This window comes from Siphateles boraxobius, unplaced genomic scaffold, assembly GCF_051911475.1.
Source record: "Siphateles boraxobius isolate OS27281-9 unplaced genomic scaffold, OSU_SipBor_1 99, whole genome shotgun sequence".
Lineage (NCBI taxonomy): Eukaryota > Metazoa > Chordata > Actinopteri > Cypriniformes > Leuciscidae > Siphateles > Siphateles boraxobius.
Window position 1 is genome coordinate 3287815 of NW_027509229.1, and position 19762 is coordinate 3307576.

Consider the following 19762-nt stretch of genomic DNA (forward strand, 5'->3'; position numbering starts at 1 on the left):
AATTATTGTATTTATTGTTTACTAGCAGTGTCTATGAAAAGTTTTACTGGTTGGATGGGTGGGTAGGCTACAGATCATGGGTGCAAGTGCGCCACATACACATTTAGCTTGTGTGCGTGTATTATGGTTAAAACAAATGTTTTGTTGAGATTTAATGCATTGTACCAGCTATTATGGCAACCCCTAACTGCACAAATTATGCCTGTCTTCCTGGATTTCATTATAAACATTAAAAAGCCAGTCAAAACAGCACACACGTCCCTCGCAATACAACTACCATTAGCTTTAGTGGCTCACCGTAAGTCTATACACAAAGGAGCTCAAAGTTGGCAGTGTTATGGATCATGGGGACATGCGTGTGCACGCACGTACATTTACCTGACATGTTACTAGCAGGCAGCAGTTAAGACATTTACGTCAAAAAATAAGGTGGATAGTTTCACTAAAGAACTGAAGGAGATCTAAAAGTTAGCCATTGCAGGTAACTAGTTTAGAATATGTGCTGAACATATTCAATTTGGAAAGATTGTGATGCTGCAATTTTGTGAAAGGTAACGTTACTCCCCAATCTTACACTTAAATGCGTCGTCATGTTTTCCCGACACAGTGGTGGTCATGCTGCTCCCACACGCGACTTCAGTGGATGTGGCGTTTTCACCCCCCGTCCTGTACTTCGACGGTTTCATAATGTTTCTTTTGGGCCGCTTCATCTTTGATTAAAGAGGAAAAATGAACATCTGATATTACCTGAAGGGCGGACAATCACTATCTCTCTCTCTCTTGGTATTTGGCGGGTCGCAAGCAAGGTGCATACCGCCACCTACTGTACCGGAATATGCAACCTCATGGCTTCACGTACTTATAAAAGGTAAATAAATTAATTTAATTAAAAAACAAAAAAACAAAACGTTATTCTATTATATATCCTACCTGACTGTCTGCGAATCGAGTCCAAAAATAAACAGACCTTCTGCGTGTTTGCAAACAGAGGTGATGTATTTTGTGGGCGGAGCCCAACGAGTGGCAGTGTGAAGTGTTAGCGTTAAACTGTTATGGTCCCGGTTCCTGCGTTTTCATCACGTTACGTTTATTTTTTTTTAGATAGATTAAAAGTTTAAATGGATTGGCTACTGAGATGTGTGCATGTATGTAATATATGTACTGTTCTTTATTAGTAAATCAATTATTTTTGCAATAATGAATCTCTATAGTACATATAGTATTCTAACTAATACCATTTATTAAATATTTCATAATCTTCCTGTTTTATATTATTTCTTACTAATATTTATAGCCTACCTGTTTGTTCTAAAACTATTATAAAACTATTATGTTTACATACAAATTAATATGCAGAGAGAGGCCTGTTTATATATTAATAACAATTTACAACATGTGTGCGTGTGTGTGCGCGCTATTTTTCTATATTTATTAAGTATGTAAACATAATAATTTTAGAACAAAAAGTAGGGACAAAAAGGAAGACGACACATGCTATACGATATAAGGTAAAAATAGAAAGGAAATAATAGAAAACGGAAAAATTATGAAACAAGTTTAGGGAAACGTTATAGATTATTTCAAACTGACAATGGAAATGACTTGAAAGAAGCATGTGTGCACCATGGTGTGCACACAGAGGTGACATGAGGTGGACAGTTAGTGAAGTACACTTTTTGGGTATCTTTATTTATAAGAGTAAAATTGCTCGCTCTCTCTCTCTCTCTCTCTCTCTCTCTCTCTCTCTCTCACACACACACACACACTCACACACACGCGTGGAACAGATCGTGCAGTGTCGTAAATCAAAATCATAGTCGCAAAAGAAAATTATAATTTGCGCATGTGCGTTTTCTACTGCGTCTACTACGCATGCGTAGAACGGATCGAATACCGACAGGCGACAGGTTCCCTATGCCTTTGAATTGCTCTCGCGGTACTTACCACCTCAAGCCGATTCAGACATCCAAAAACCTATCTAAAGATCGAAGTCAAATTTAACTTTGGATTCATCCATCCCCATACTAAATCTGTGGGTAAGTGTTTTTTTTTGTTTATCTGTAAGAAATGCAGGCTACTGTAACGATTAAAAATGTAAACAATATAACATCTATTTGTTTATTTATTCGCTAACATGTTTTGATTTTTTTAACAAACTTCCTGTCTAATTCTATTACATCTTTTAATTGTATTAACTTACGTATCTTTCATCTTCGGATTTTAGGCCAAGTAACGTTAACGTTACAGCATGTAACTTACGAAATCTTCGTAATTTACTGTAGGCCTACTTTACACTCGTGGACACATTATCAGGTAAGTTTCGTTCGCCTTTTGATTGTTTGCCTTTCGATTCAGGTTTCACCACTAAATTAGTTTTTATGTATTTATAATTAATCCTAAAAAAATACATTTGAGTAAGAAATCAATCGTTTTTTTGGTAATGCTTTTAGTTGTGTGCTGTACTTCCCTGCTGGAAAAACCAGCAAGACCAGCATATGTTGTGTTATGGCGCTGGTTTGCTGGTGACCACCAGCTAAACCAGCACCAAACCAGCATGGGAATTATGCTAGTCTATTTATTTATTTATTTATTTAGCAGGGTAATGCTTCACAGACATTAATGTAAAGGTATATTAAATTTACAAGGAGGAAAATGTCATGTGAATTCGAAATAACTTGACCGCGTATCTGGTCTGAATGGGTTGTGGTGTTTAATTATAAAAATGAAGTTAACCATTATTTGCCTTTGTTTGTCTTCATCTTCCACAGTCATGGGCAAGTTCATGAGAGAACTACAATACATGACATGGAAAGGGGGAAGAAAGTTGATTAAGTGGTTGCAGAAACATAGGCTGCTTGCACCAAAGATGAAGTGCCCTGTTTGTAGGACCCATATGAAAATGTCAAAAACAGGCTCTACAAAAATTGGTTATAGGTGGTAAGTGTAAATGTATCTGTGTAAATATTTTACTTAGTTGTTACTTATTGTTAGTCCTTTTTCGTGTTTGTTTTTGAATGGTTCATTCTGTGGCAAGTCTGCATTAAGATGAAAGCCAAAATAAGCAACTCATTATAGAAACCCAGTGTTTTTGAAAAGTATACAGATCAGACATAACAAGGATGAATTGGTTACACTGGGTAAAGTATGAGCAGTGTGAAGCATAAAATAAGAGATAGCCCTGTAACGTAAGAACTACGGAAGCAATTGCAAGTAACAATATTTATTGGAAAGCTCAGAACACAGTCCACAGACAGGCAAGGTTGAAAACTCAGTACACGATTCACAGACAGGCAGGTAAGTGGCGCAGGGACTCGATGGTCAGATGGATACAGTGCAGGTGAAGTGAGGTGACGATCAACAAGACGAATCCAGAACATCCACAGGGAACAGACAGGAACAACGAAGGATACTGGAACGTAGAGGGATAAAACACCGGACATCACAAACAACGATCTGACAATGGAGATGAGAAATGGGTGAGATTAAATAGACCGGGATGACAGACTGCAGCTGGTGATGAGTGATTACTGAATGAGCTCTGATGAGCAGCCACGCCCCTCTAATCAGCACACACACATATGTAAAACAGAAACATGAGACATGAATGAGACATAGGATTTACCCACCGTGACAGTACCCCCTTCCCTAGGAACGCCTCCTGGCGTTCCCAGACTCCCTTACCTGTCGATTGTAATCATCGATAAGGGAGTGATCCAGAATGTCTCTAGCTGGCACCCAACTTCTCTCCTCCGGACCGTAACCTTCCCAGTCCACCAAGTACTGTAATCCGCGTCCCCTCCGTCTCGAGTCCAGAATACGATTAACCGAATATGTGGATTCCCCATCTACGAGGCGCGGCGGGGGGGGGGGGGGGGGGGGGGGGAAACGGGACTGGCGGATTAATGCGAGCATAAAAGACGGGTTTAATTTTGGAAACATGAAAGACGGGATGGATTCTCCTGTACACTGGAGAAAGATTCAGGCGGACTGTCACCGGGCTAATGATTTTGGTGACAGCAAACGGGCCAATGAATTTAGGTGCAAGTTTATTCGAAACGGAACGGAGAGGAATATCCTTGGTAGAAAGCCACACTTTAGAACCGACGACGTATACGGGAGGCTTCCGCCGGTGGCGATCGGCTTTGGCCTTGGTGCGCGCCCCCACTTGGAGTAGAGTCTCACGGGCTCTTGTCCAAGTGCGATGACACCTCTGGACGAAGGCGTGGGCGGAGGGGACCGCGACTTCGGATTCCAGACTAGGAAAAATTGGTGGCTGGTAACCTACGCTACACTCAAATGGTGATAGGCCCGTGGATGACCACTGGCAACGTATTGTGGGCGTACTCCACCATAGAAAGTTGCTGACTCCACGAGGAAGGATTCTTGGACACTAAACATCGCAACGTTCGTTCCAAATCCTGGTTGGCTCGCTCAGTTTGACCATTGCTCTGGGGATGGAACCCAGAGGACAGACTCACAGTCGCCCCCAGAAGTTTACAAAACTCTCTCCAAAATTTGGATACAAATTGGGGTCCTCTGTCAGAAACCACGTCTGTCGGGAGGCCATGAATCCGAAAGACGTGGCCAACGACAATGACCGCTGTCTCCTTGGCTGAGGGTAATTTGGGCAAGGGAATGAAATGGGCCGCCTTCGAGAACCGGTCCACCACGGTCAAAACTACCGTGTGACCCTGGGAGGGTGGTAATAAAATCTAGTGCGATATGGGACCAGGGTCTCGAAGGCACTGGCAGCGGTTGGAGTAACCCGTCCGGAGATCGATTGGAAGTTTTACCTGTGGCACAAACTGAGCAAGCCAATACAAAACTGCGAACATCACAAGCCATGAGAGGCCACCAGAATCGTTGCTTGACTAAAAACATAGTACGATTGACTCCTGGGTGACAAGCCACATTGGAACAGTGACCCCACTGAATAACGCTGGACCGTAAACTCTCCGGCACAAACAACCGGTTCGGTGGGCAACGAGTCGGAGGCGTTACCCCTTCTAAGGCCTTCTTGACCTTCGATTCAACCTCCCATGTGAGTGTAGAGATGAATAGATTCTCAGGTAAAATGCACTCGGGAGTAGACGGGCGATCGGAACGGTCAAAAATGCGCAATAAAGAATCGGGTTTGATGTTTTTAGAACCCGGGCGGTACGAGAGAGTAAAGTCAAAACGTCCGAAAAAAAGACTCTCTGTTGCCAATGTCATAATTGCTTTCGGCAGGGGACAAACGATGGGAAAAAAACGCGCAAGGGTGCATCTTGTCGTCTGAACGAGAGCGCTGGGATAACACTGCACCTACCCCCACCTCTGACGCATCGACCTCCACCACGAACTGACGTGATGGATCAGGGGTTATCAGGATGGGAGCTGAAACGAAGCAGCTCTTCAGTTTGGCAAACGCAGCTTCTGCTGCGTCTGACCACCTGAACGTCGTTCTGGGGGAGGTCAAGGCAGTCAGAGGCGCGGCTAGTCGGCTGAAATTGCGAATAAAACGCCGGTAAAAATTGGCGAACCCCAGAAACCTCAGTAGGGCCTTACGGGAATCAGGACTTGGCCAATTTACCACAGCCTTAACCTTGTCAGGATCCATGCGCATTCCCTCAACCGAGATGATGTGACCTAGGAAAGGAACAGACTGTGCATGAAACACGCATTTCTCCGCCTTGACAAAAAGCCCATTCTCTAACAACCTCTGAAGCACCTGTCGTACGTGTTGCACGTGTTCCTGGAGAGACGATGAAAAAATCAATATATCATCCAGGTAGTGATATATGAATTGATCGATCATGTCTCGCAACACGTCATTGACAAGTGCTTGGAAGACCGCTGGGCTATTGGACAAGCCGAAAGGCATGACCAAATATTCAAAGTGCCCCCTAGGGGTGTTAAATGCGGTCTTCCATTCATCCCCCTCCCTAATGCGGACCAAATGATAAGCATTTCTTAAATCCAATTTCGTGAAGACGGATGCTCCTTGCAACCTCTCGAAAGCTGAAGACATCAATGGCAAAGGATATGTATTCTTTACCGTGATGTTGTTCAGCCCCCGGTAATCAATACAAGGTCGCAACGATCCATCCTTTTTCCCCACAAAAAAGAACCCCGCCCCCGCAGGAGAAGAGGAAGGGCGGATGAACCCTGTTGCTAGAGAATCAGAAATGTATTTCTCCATGACCTCTCTCTCTGGGACAGAGAGTGAATATAATTTGCCCTTAGGCGGAGACGTACCTGGCAATAATTCTATAGCACAGTCATAGGGACGATGTGGAGGGAGAGAATCAGCCCGAGACTTACTGAACACCTCCTTCAGATCCCGATACTCCGTGGGCACGTTAGATAAATCCACTGTCTCCTCCTGTAACACATGAACAGAAACAGACGGACAAGCAGAGACAAGACAGGACTTATGACAAAAACTGCTCCAAGCCGCTACGGATTTGAGTTGCCAGTCTATTTTGGGATTGTGACGAGTGAGCCATGGGTGACCAAGAACTATGGGTGCAAGCTGAGTGTCCAGGATGTAGAATGAGATGGTTTCTGAGTGATTGCCTGATGTGGTGAGGATGATATCTTCAGTAACCAGAGATATGGTGGGGAGTTTCTGACCGTTGAGGGCGTACACTGCAATCTGATTGGTGAGTGGTTTGAGGGGAACTTGGTGCTTGAGTGCAAAGTTGTGATCCATGAAGTTACCTTCGGCGCCCGAGTCCAGAAGTGCATGACAATCGTGACGGTGGTTGGACCATCGGAGTCTAACCGGAAGGAGAGTCGATGTCGATGAGGTCTTCTCGGCGGAGATCCCACCCGATAGTAGCCTCACACTTACTACCGGGCTGGGCCTTTTAACGGGCAGTTGTAGGCAAAGTGTCCCGCTCCTCCACAGTAAAGGCAAAGGCCCTGGGATCTCCGCCTCTCCCTCTCCTCCCGGGAAAGCCGGGCTCGACCTACCTGCATGGGCTCGGGATCGTAGACGGGGCTGACCGCGTCCCCACCTCCAGCACGGTGACCCTCCGATTCCGCCGAAGAACGGTAGTTGGGTCCTCTTCGCTCCACACGAGACAGTCTGGCGTCCACTCTCAGTGCTAGCGCGATTAAATCGTTGAGTTTCGGTGGTAAGTCCATGGCATAAATCTCCTTTTGGACGCGGTCAGCCAACCCATGCAGGAACATTTCCCACTGCGCCTCCTGTTCCATTGGCTCTCCGCCGCCAGGGTCCGAAACTCGATCGAGTAGTCCGACACGGATCGATGTCCTTGACGTAACTCGGCCAGCAATCTGGCCGCTTCTCTGCCTCCCAAGGCACGGTCGAAGACCCGTTTCATCTCGTCGGAGAGCGCTTGGAACGAGGTGCAGCAGTCTTCCTGGTTTTCTCACACCGCCGTTCCCCATAGTGCCGCTCTCCCAGTCAGCAGCGTTAGCACGAAAGCCACTTTAGTTCTTTCCTCCCGGAAGGTTCTGGGCTGGAGAGAGAAATGCATGGAGCATCTAGTTGGGAAAGTTCGACAAAAATTGGGTTCACCTGAGTATGTCTCTGGGGCTGGTAATCGTGGTTCCGACTGGGAGGGGTCCACTGGTGGTATTTGGGGAATCGGCGGTGGGACCGGCGCAGCGGGAATATGCAGCTGTTGGACTTGCTGGGTGAGCACCTGCGCCACTAACGCCTGAACAGCACGAGCGGTGTCGTTGATATTTCTCTCTTGATTCTCCATCCGCCGTCTGCTGTTATTTACGAAATCCTCCAACGTCTCAGGATTGTCACTCGCTGCTTCCATTTCTGGTCAGATCGTTCTGTAACGTAAGAACTACGGAAGCAATTGCAAGTAACAATATTTATTGGAAAGCTCAGAACACAGTCCACAGACAGGCAAGGTTGAAAACTCAGTACACGATTCACAGACAGGCAGGTAAGTGGCGCAGGGACTCGATGGTCAGATGGATACAGTGCAGGTGAAGTGAGGTGACGATCAACAAGACGAATCCAGAACATCCACAGGGAACAGACAGGAACAACGAAGGATACTGGAACGTAGAGGGATCAAACACCGGACATCACAAACAACGATCTGACAATGGAGATGAGAAATGGGTGAGATTAAATAGACCGGGATGATAGACTGCAGCTGGTGATGAGTGATTACTGAATGAGCTCTGATGAGCAGAGCTCATTAGTGAGCCTCTAATCAGCACACACACATATGTAACAACAGAAACACGAGACATGAATGAGACATAGGATTTACCCACCGTGACAAACCCAGGACCCCTGAGTTTAGAATTAACCAGGGTATCATACTATGTATGATAGCTAAGTTTGCCAAGAATATGAATTTAAAATCACATCGAGATATCTTTAATACTTCATTAGCTACAAACACACAAACTTGTGGAAATTTCTTTGTGACACTCATACAGGAATGTGCTGTGCAGTTATTTTTACATAAGGCAAAAAAGATGCATTTCTTTTTCAATATTTAAATATTTTTAGCAGACTTCACAGAGAAGATGTAGATTTTGGTTACATACTCGATAATTTACTGGATGACGTGCACATAATTTCAAACAAGGATTATTTGCATATGATATTTCAAATAAACATACTTTAATGCAATTAAGTGTGTCATTTCTATTGTTGTTCCTTTTAATCATTAAGAAATGTTATGTTTTAGTTGACATTTTGTTTAATCTTTCCACAGGAGATGTAGAAGAAGATGCCATAAGGAAATTTCCAAATCTATTAGGACAGGTTCCATCTTCGAGGGTTCACAGATGGAAATTTCAGAATGGCTCAAGATAATGCAAAAGTAAGTTTGTTTGTTTGTATAAATAATTATATATTGTGTGCAACAGTGAATATATTGAGTGTATTATTTATCATTTGTTTCATATTTTAATTTAAGTTCATTTCAGTTATTGTATCTCAGAAACATAAGACACACAACTAGGGGTGGCACAGTGGGTAGCACTGTTGCCTCACAGCAAGAAGATCCCTATAGGCCTATGTCACGAAAAAATTGAAGACCGGAAGTCCATCAGTAGGGATACGGCTCTTCCGGTTAGCTTTTTACAATGGCGGAGTCCGATAGATACCGCTGGACCAAATCTCTCCGCAGCCTGCATGAAATCACATATGACGATGTGGTTCGGATGGTAAATGAAAACGTTGTGGGTAGTGTAGTTTTTTTTCATAAGATCGCGGATAAAACATGTTTTTCTTAAAGCAAGGTTGATTTCATACGAACTTATAGCTTCTACAGGAGCAAAAACCTTCGGTTCACTACCTCATAGCTGGTGGTCAGTCTACCTTGGATGGTTTAGACATTATGGCTGATAATCTAAATCCTTATCGAGAAATACTGTTGACCAGAAGTTCTGAATCCCTACTCCGCGTTCCGGAAGCAAGAAGTGTGACATAGGTCAGGTTGCCTTTCTGTGTGAAGTTTGCATGTTCTCCCTGTGTCAGGGTTTACTCCGGGTACTCCGGTTTTCTCACACAGGAAAAAAAAAATGCAGGTTAGGTAAATTAGAGATACCAAATTGCCCCTCCCGCAATGTTTGTATCAGTCAATTTGTGTGGATTACTTGTGTATGGATTAACCGGTTCTCGCCATGCATATAAGCCATAGATGCTGGAATAACGTTAAAAATGAACAAAAACGCAACTACAATCACTGGATATATTGTGTAATGTAGCATCATATTATTTGTTTCATTTTTTTTATGGAGTCAAAGGTAAATTACACCCCAAAAAAAAAATTCTGTCATTATTTACTCACCTTGTTTCAAACCTAAATAAATTTATTTATTCTGCTGAACACAAAGAAGATATTTGGAGTAATTTCAGTAACCAAACAGATCCAATCCCACATTTACAGAAATAGTAGGGAAAATAAATACTATGGGAATCAACACGAAATGAGATATGTTTTGTTACTGACCTTCTTCCAAATATCTTCCTTTGTATTCAGCAGAATTAAGAAACTCAAGACCGGTTTAGAACCACATCAGGGTGCTGCTAATATATCTCGTATATGGTTTAACACTATTTTGAATTGTCAGTTTTGCTCAAGGTCTCAGGAAAAGACATATCGACTTGATTGAGGAAGGGGCTGCTAGAAGTAGTACATCAATCACAAGAGTGTATAATACTCTTCGCCAATGCTGTGTCACTGCAATTAAAAGACTTCAGAGAAGAAAGAAGATGAGGATTGGTGGAACACATGCTTTTGTTGTCATTGACGAAAGTAAATTCCGCCACAAAAGAAAGGTACAACATTGAATGGCAGATGCTGTTGAGATTACTATCAAGATTAAACATATTTAAGATATTCAAGTAGCTAAACATAATATCATGGCTGTATCATTTTTATTTTATTATGTGTAGTACAATCGTGGACGCTTCGGAAGAACATGGCGAAGGAAACATTGCAAGGAACATCTAGAAAACCGATATTGAAGTTGGTCAAACATCGCAGACGAAATAATCTGCTACCCATCATACGAAAGTATGTAGTACCTGGGAGTGAAATTCTAAGTGATTGCTGGAGGGCATACAACACCTTGCCACAGCATGGATACATTCACTATCAGGTTAACCACCGACGATTAGGGATGAGAAAAGAAAACCGGTTCCACTCGAGAACCGGTTCTAAATTTTACGATCCATCGATATTGTATGCCCTCGACGTTAACGAGTCCTCTTATCGATGCTCCTGCTCTGAGTCAGCCATAGTATGTACAGACCGTGAACTCACAACTGTCCCTTTTGTCCTTTATCAAGCACCATAGCACCGCGTCCAAAGATAATCTTTGTCCTGCAAAGTCTTATTTGATCAGTGAGTAAAATTGTCTCTCTCTGGTAATGTAGATGAACCGCTGCGCTTGTGACAGGGCGCATGTTAAACTGATCGAGCAGAGAGAGAGAGAGAGAGAGAGAGAGCCCCGGTCGCGCGCACGCACTCTCTCTCTTCGGAGCAAGGCGAAAGTAGGCTTCACCGTCTCAAAACTAAGCGCTGTCTTCCTCTCTCCCTCGCACATATTAATCAAAATAAACGACACGATGGTAAGGTAGGGAGACTAAAGTTTTATGTGGAGCATTCGGAGATTTGTTTTTCCTGAATTGCCGCTGGGTGTGAATTGTGCTAAAATACGTTGCCTTATCTTCTCTGAAAAGTCTTCCGCACATTCAGCTGACATAATCACACTTCAAATAAACGAAAAAAAACGATCCAGTGATGAAATGTTTTCTGTGATGACACACATCTTGTGGGATGTCCCAACTGGCGGGATAATCACACAACGCGCACACGTCCGATAATGACATGTCCAATTCGCGAACTAATGACTCATTTGAACCGATTCGTTTTAATGAATGGTTAAAACAACTGATCTTTCCAACACTGAACTCACGGGACATTTAATCGGTGTATAACTAATCGGTAACACTTTACAATAAGGTTCCATTTATTACAGAAATTACATAAAAAGTACAGTTTGCTTAGTCAAGTGTAAGCATTAAAACGACTTGTTTTCCCCCCCGAAAAAGACTACTTTTTCCCACACAGTGCTATCAGGAATCGATAAGAGAATCGTTAAAGAATCGGATCGATAAGCAGAATCGTTAGTGGCATTGATATTGATAAAATCTTATCAATTCCCATCCCTACCGACGATACTTCATCCATCCACAATCAGGTGCCCACACCCAGCACATGGAACGTGCATGGCGCTCATATAAAGAGAACATATATAGATGCAGGGGAAACCTCACCAAACAGTCACTGAAAACAAATCTTTGTTTAGTTGAGTGGAACTACTGGCTTGGTCAGAACCACAGACATGGACCCATTGGTCGCTTAATTCATGATATTAAAAAAATATATAGATTTTAAAGAAAATTAAAAGAGAGAGAGTGGTCATAACAGTTCTTTTTGTAATGTTGGATGTTATTACACATTTATATAATTTAAAAATTTGATTCTGTTACAAGTGTGAACAAGTTTTAAAATTTAATTTTTGAAATAATTTTGTCCTTGAAAACAATACTGATTTTTTGGTTGTAATTAACTATTATTAAACACACTGTTCAATTGTTATCATTGTGGTTGTGCTTTTTTAATTATTTTTTTTATATTTTAATAGTGTTTTTTAAAATTATAGTTCTTAATTTCAATAACAGAAATGAAGGTAACATTTTCTCATATTTGTTAACAATTAGTTAATTGATTGGATTACATGACGTATCAATAAATAATACTTCTACAGCATTTATTATTCTTAGTTCATGTTAAATTCTGATTAAAATCAAGCGGTATAAGTTATACATAAACGGTAACTTACAATAACAAAGATTAATAAATGTTGAAAAATTATATTGTTTATTCATGTTATTTAATGCATTTGCTAATGTTTACCAATACAACCCCATTGTAAGGTGTTTCCAAAATAACTAATTAATTATATAGTAACATTGAATAAAAGAACTGGAGAAAAGTTCATTTGAGAGTCGTTTGACACTTGAATCAAATCGTTTTCACTCGACAGAACTGAAACTCTTTGCCCCCTGCTGACATAGCATTTCTACCTGGGAAATGCAAAGAAACATAATTTCATTGCTGAGAGAGTCACAGATCCTTGGGGTAGGTTTACAAGTTGTGGGTGAGCGTGTGTGGGAAAACAACGAGGAAGGAAAAGACGTAAGTTTGAACTTAATAGTGAGTATTCAGGGAGGCGGTGGTAAGGCCGTGATCCCCGTTCTCAGTCAGAAAGACATCGAAGATTTAAAAACAGGTAAGAACTTTTTCTAAAATGTGTATTGCTTGTAACTCATAGTTGGAGCACTAAAATGTGTAAACCTAGTCGTAGAAAGTAAATTATAAAAGTTTGTAACGTTACTGTGCAATGTCCTTGCAGCAGAATCACGTGACACACTGCTCGAGGACGACGATCGGCAAGTAAAACTCGTGTTTACTTTTTTTATGTGTGTGTGTGTGTGTATGTATGTATGTATGTATGTATGTATATATGTATATATATATATATAATTAAATACTATTGTGTTCATATGATATTTTTTCTTGGACATCATGTTAATGTGTAAGCTAATGCAGGCCTACTAGCAAATTTTAACATACTTAATATAGTTACCCATATAGTTACCGTCATTAGATAAGGCTACGTGATTAGTGATTAAATTGACTTTCACTAATTTCTTTAGAGATAACGTCATGGAAGACAGTGGTTCGGAAGACATCCCCTTACCACCCCTACCCCAACCAGCTCTTGCATCTGATCATGGAGGAAACCTAGCTCCTACTGCCTCCATTACCCTCGAAAAACTGCGTGAAGAGAAGAGTGCCTTGGTGGAGCAGAGGGATCAGCTGAGAACAGAACTGGATTGGCTGTTGGACTCAGTTGCTGCCCCTGCACCTGCTCCATCGACTTTGCCTGTCACTCCTCATAGCTACAGTAAGTTACATTGCAGAGTTTTTTTAAATGGTCCTTTTTAATGCAGAGAGACTAAACCAATTTGATCCAAATTTTACCAGACATTAAAATATCCTAATGATGTGTCATTAGTAACCCTCTGCAATAATCAATATAATGATAAAAAAATATGGACATGTATGTGAAAAGTTGATTTTTAAGGTTGCTCACAATTGTGAGCGGTGGAATAATGTGATACTGAATTAATATGGAAGGCTATACCTTTTTGTTTAGTGCAATATTCACTGTAACTTTGTCATGGTGAAACTTTAATTATTCTTTTGCTAATAACTGCCATTTTAAAGTACAGTAAATTCTAAAAATGTTTTCCCAGTGGTCACAATTGTTGTCATCAACATGTTTACTTATTACATGACCACACTCGACAAAACGGAATAAATGTGAACTTATATATTGATACTAGACACTTTGAAGTCAAGACAAAAAAATCTTTGTCATATCTTTGTTAACGTAATTGTATTACCTTTTGTTTTGGGGCATTGATGCAGCTATAATCTTCTCATGGTACAAAAAAGGATGTAAATTGCTCTGGTCATTGTGACCAATTGTGCTATACTTGAGAAAATGCACATATTAAATTCATACCCTTTATTTGTTCCATATTTGCAGGAAATGGACTAAAACAACATTCAGTAACATTTTAAAGCTTTAAAAATATTTTTATGAATATTTTTATGGTCACAATTGTGATTGGTGGGATTAAATGGGTTAAACTAGATTTAAAGGTGAACCCTTAATAATAACTGCACACTATACGTCTTTTTTGAGAATTAGTAAATAATTTATTCATCATTTATAAAGCATTGTTTCTACATTAATAGATATTATTTATAAACAGTTTATTAATAAACAGGTTATGAATATGATAGTATAACATGACAAATTGATCATTTATAAAGTATACAGTTATTAAACACATTATAGACATGCTTATAAATGAAGAGTAAAGCATTTCTAGCTCTATTTATAAACTGCTTACTAATATCTATCAATGTAGAAACAATGCTTTATAAATAATTAATTATTTACAAATGCTTAACTGATCATTTATAGTGAGCAGTTGTTATAAATATTACTGGTTTATGTTCTTTAGAGAAACCTCAAAAGAAGAGGAGAAGAATGACATCATCCTCAACATCTTCAACCTCCACTTCATCTTCATCCTCCTCCTCATCTTCCTCATCTTCCACTGACAGAGAAAGGAAGAAGAAGAAGAAAAATAAAAAAACAAATCTAAGATCATTTGGGAGAAGAAGTAAGTTGTAAATATAAAATATGTAAACATTACACTTTCTGCAAGTTTTATTTGTCACTTTGAACAACTGTCATGTAATAATACTTTCTCACTGTATATTTTTCACTTGACCCTAAAGAGGACAAGAAATAAGGAAAAATAAATGTTGTGGCTATAAAGCATCAACATATTTCAACAATATGGTCAAAGTGTTTTGAGATTTCATATTGTGTGGTAGAACTTACACATAACAATAATAATCTCAACAGAGACATACTCTAAGACATACTCATACTCTAAGACATATGTTACACTGCAAAAAATGAATGTCTTACTTAGATATTTATACAAGAAAACATGACAAAAATACTAATGTTTCTTAAATTGGGATACATTTACTTGTTAAGTAAAATGGCTTAAGATTTTAAGTCTTGTTTACTGAAATAAATTCTGAAATTTTAAGACTTCAAACAAGTAAAAATATCTGTCTGTGGGGTAAAAAAAAAAGTTAAATTGAGTTTATTGAATTAAGTTTAAACTGGAATCAAGTTCCATTTTTCTTACCCCACTGACAGATATTTTTTACTTAATAATAATAAGTTTATTTTTTATAGCACCTTTCAAGAACCCAAGGTCGCTTCACAATGTAGGCCTAATACAAATAGTAAACAGACAGATACAGGCCAACTGCTTATTATAACAGACAAACAAGCAGAAAGCAAATGGAAAAAAGCAAACACTGATTAACATAAATCAAAGAAAACATATAGACCTATTTGTCAAAACATCCAAAACATACATTTTGACAAAGTATAAAAATTAAAATAAAGATGAGAAAATACTTGTTTTAAGCCTTTACCTATTACATTTCAGAATTTACCAAGTACATGCATCTCAATTTAAGAATTTTCAGATGTTTATACTAGAAAACAAGACAAAAATTGGTTTGTGCCCAATGCCTATGTATGGCTTCAGCTAATATTATATATTTATTTTATTGTGACCTCTACTCTGCCATAGTAAACAAACAAAACACTAACAATTTTGATAATAGTGCACTGCAAAAATGACTTTCTTAGTATTTTTGTCTTGTTTTCTGTATAAATATCTAAAAATTATCGAATCAAGATGAATTTCCTTAATGAGCAAAATGACCCAAGAAAAATCTAGGATGTTGACAAAAAATATCAAATGTAAGTGAATTTGTGCTTAAAACAAGCAAACAAATCTGCCTGTGGTCTTAGATTTTTTTTTTTTGGGAAGTGTGTAAGAATACAGAAAACTTATATTTTTATATATATATATATATATATATATATATATATATATATATATATATATGGATATGTTTTATGCCTAAAAATCCAAAGATTAATATATCAAGTGTTTACTTGAGGTTACCTTTGATGAAGTGGTCACTGTAAATACGAGTGTATGTTGATGGCTCCAATTGTTCCCCCTCACCGGGGACAGGGGCACATACGTTTATGACACAAAATTCACAAATACCTATTTTCTGGGTTTTCGTCCATGACTGCATTCTGTAGAAGCATAGCCCAGGATTGTCTGTTCATTAGTTAGTGCATTTTATTGAACAACAACTATTAAATATTTATGCTAAACTAAAGAAATCACTCACTCCTTAAATCACTTCTTAGCACTCTCTTTCCCGCCAGGGGGGTCTTCCCCTAAGTGCCTGATGACACATGACAAAACGTACCAAATGCAGTTTGATTGATATTAATTGGAATGCACAATCAAAATACAAGATTTTTGAAAAATGTATGAAATGAAACCAAATGTATGAAATGAAACTTGTTATGAAACCAAACTCTTCATATGATGTTAAGGTAATCTTGCTTTCTGGTATACCCCTCTTTTGTAACACTGACCCAAATTTTATTTTCAATTTTTTCTAGTGTGTACCCCGGATCAAGTTACCCATAGATACAAGCTCCTTCTGAAAACATTCCAAAAAATTCGGAGTGTTCCTGAGTGCTTGAAAAGGCACAACATAGACAAAGCCACCTTGGCATTGTCTAGTATCATCGCAGAGCTAGGTATGAGTACAGACTTATTTATAATTTCAGTGATGTTGTTAAACAGCTTGCAGTAAGTATTATTTATTCACCACTCCCTACTATTACACTATAATATTGATGTTAATTTCCTTAATAAAAATGCAGTCAAATCTGAAAGTCCTGCAATAAGTCATTCTTCATGAAGGTGATAATTCTAAGAATATTTAGTGATTTAAAAGTATAATCATTTTTGCAATGTGCACAAAGTTAATGGTGCTGTTATACTAAGAGGCTTTTCTATTATTTGTATCCATCCTCTATATCACTGAACCTAGGCTAAATAACAGAAACACACTTCTTTATTGCTGTACAGTCCAACAGCAGTATAAAATACAGCCTCTAGTAAATTAATACCTATTAAAGGGCAGGTTTAACGGTATTTGATGCATTTTGATGTACTAGCACAGTTGAAGAGTTGGATTACTCATGCTAAACATTGGCAAAGATCAAAAAGAAGTTAGAGTATTTCTAGGCCAAACTCACACCTCCTCTTTCCTTAATTTAAAAATCACTTTTAACAGAAAACATGATGTACCTTATAAAACAAGTTGATAGTCAAATGCAGGTGCATGTCTTGACTGAGCAGTGTTTACTGCTTTTGTTAATAAATTTGGAGTTTTTTCCTAGGGTTTTGTGTTTATATTTCAAGTAGTCTTATAGACCCTTGATGCAACACCTTTTATTATATTCATTAGAAGCTACTCTATTTAGACTGTAGCTTTCTAAACTGCATGTTTTCATGCACCTTAATATATGATCTGATCTGTACTGATCTGTTATAACATGTATATACCCGCTGATATATGTATAGTCTTAATTTGGGTGGTCAATCTGTACATACGACTAGCTAAATCAAGTAGAATTAATCTGAAAGTCATAAATACAAAAAACATATGCGATTATTAGTAAATGAGACTCAGGGCCTTATTTTAATGATCTAAGCGCATTGTCTAAAGCACATGTTCTAAACGGGCGTGTCCGATTCTACTTTTGCTAATTTAACGACGGGACATTTGTTTATGCGCCAAGCGCAAAGTGTTGTTCCTATTATCCTTATGAGTAATGTGTGTGTTTTGGGCATAATGTGCAATAAACCAATGAGAGTCTCATCTCTCATCCCCTTTAAAAGCCAGTTGCGCTGGCGCCATGCCTAATCCCTATTTAAATGGCGGAATTTGTAAACTGAAAAACTAAATGGAGGAACAAGACCACCAGTTAAAGATTGATGTTAAAAAATTTTGTTGTTTTCATTTGTATTTACATTTTTTATTTATTTATTAAAAGCCGTTTTCTTTCAGTCATGGAATTAAAAATAGCAGGCTTTTAATTTCTGTAAATGTATGGATAGCCTACATAATCCCTCATAAAATAATTTGCAAATATGCAAGAAAAGGTTTGTACTCTAAAAATACTTTATTTTTAACAACAGGAGATAAAGAATTTACAAACGTGTGGAGAGCCGAAACATTTCAGCACTCGGACAGCGCCGTGAGTGTTTTAAAAGCATAACCGGTTCTTAAAAATGTTTCTCATCTCATCATATCCAGAGGTACAAAGTCATCATATACAATAAGTCCGTGGGGTAGCATTTAAAAAAAAAACATTTAAAAATAGATGCAATATTTGTATTTGTTTAAAGCAAAACATTTAATTACTCACCAGGCTACAGGTGAAGCAGCTCTTTACGCATTCTAACGTCTCGTAATCGGTCCTCATTTATGTCCAAGAGACTCAATAATTATCTTTTACATTGTAATCCTTTAATTTTTCATATTATAAAAAGGGTTGTGTTCTGCTGCGCATCCATGTGTGATAAGCAAGCAAACGCGCATTGTCATCCCGTATTACTAATGCGCTCATTAAATAACAAAAACAATATTGCGCAATTGACTTTAGAGCAGGTTTTAGTTGGTCAATGGCGTAGTCTATTTCAGTTGCCTCAACATAGCAACGCGTCAACAATGTGCCTGAACACACCTCATTTTCAGACCAGAACACCCATGGGCGCAAATGCATTTGCTGTTTAAACAACATGGCGCTAAACGTGAAAATGATCATTGTGCCGGGTTGAAATTAGCAAAAGACACTTGCGTTCGGGTGTATGATAGGGCCATCACTGTTTATGTGATACCCAAAAAGTTATTGGTGTACTAGTGCAACCTTTTTTAATATTCTACTAATTACATTTCTGCACTTGTGATTACAGGTGGCAATAGCATCAGATGGGGAACAGTTTTCTGTCCCCACGTATTCCCCAGGGACAGCTCTGCAGTCCTATGCCAAGGACTTGCAGCAATTTGTGGCCTCCTGTCCCCAACTTAAGTTGAAAATTGAGGACATGAAAAAAAAAAAAAAAGCTGCTACCAATAAAAAATAAGTTTCGCCATTGATATTTTTGTTGTTGTACAGTTTGTTTAAACCAATTGTTTGTTTTCTCTGTTCAACAGTTGGTTATTTTTGTTAGTTATACACTGTACAGTGTGATTTCAATATTATTTTTGTTCTGTTTACAGTTTGTACAGTGTTGATTGTTTTTTGTTAAACTTGTTTTAATAAATGTTTTTGGTTTAATTGTGCTACTGCTCTTTTACAAGTACTAATTTAGAAATTTGTTGATAATGCTAATGGTGAAGCTAGGTTTGTCTGTTTCAGCATACTGGTTTAATGTTGTACTTACCCTGTAACTACACAGAACAAGGGGGTAACAAGCACCACTTTAATTTACAGCCCGCAGGAGTTACACTTACCCTGTAACTACACAGAACAAGGGGGTAACAAGTGCCACTTTAATTTACAGCCCGCAGGAGTTACACTTACCCTGTAACTACACAGAACAAGGGGGTAACAAGCGTCACTTTAATTTACAGCCCGCAGGAGTTACACTTACCCTGTAACTACACAGAACAAGGGGGTAACAAGCCACCACTTTAATTTA

General features: G+C 39.0%; 1 long non-coding RNA gene across 1 annotated transcript; it reads left to right on the forward strand.

Moving 5' to 3' along the window:
• Positions 1-1090: 1090 nt before the first annotated feature.
• LOC143733374 (uncharacterized) lies at positions 1091-10425 on the forward strand. Its single transcript, XR_013201333.1, has 5 exons — positions 1091-1145; positions 2769-2937; positions 8703-8810; positions 10066-10273; positions 10391-10425. It is a non-coding gene; the product is annotated as an uncharacterized LOC143733374 (long non-coding RNA).
• Positions 10426-19762: the final 9337 nt, after the last annotated feature.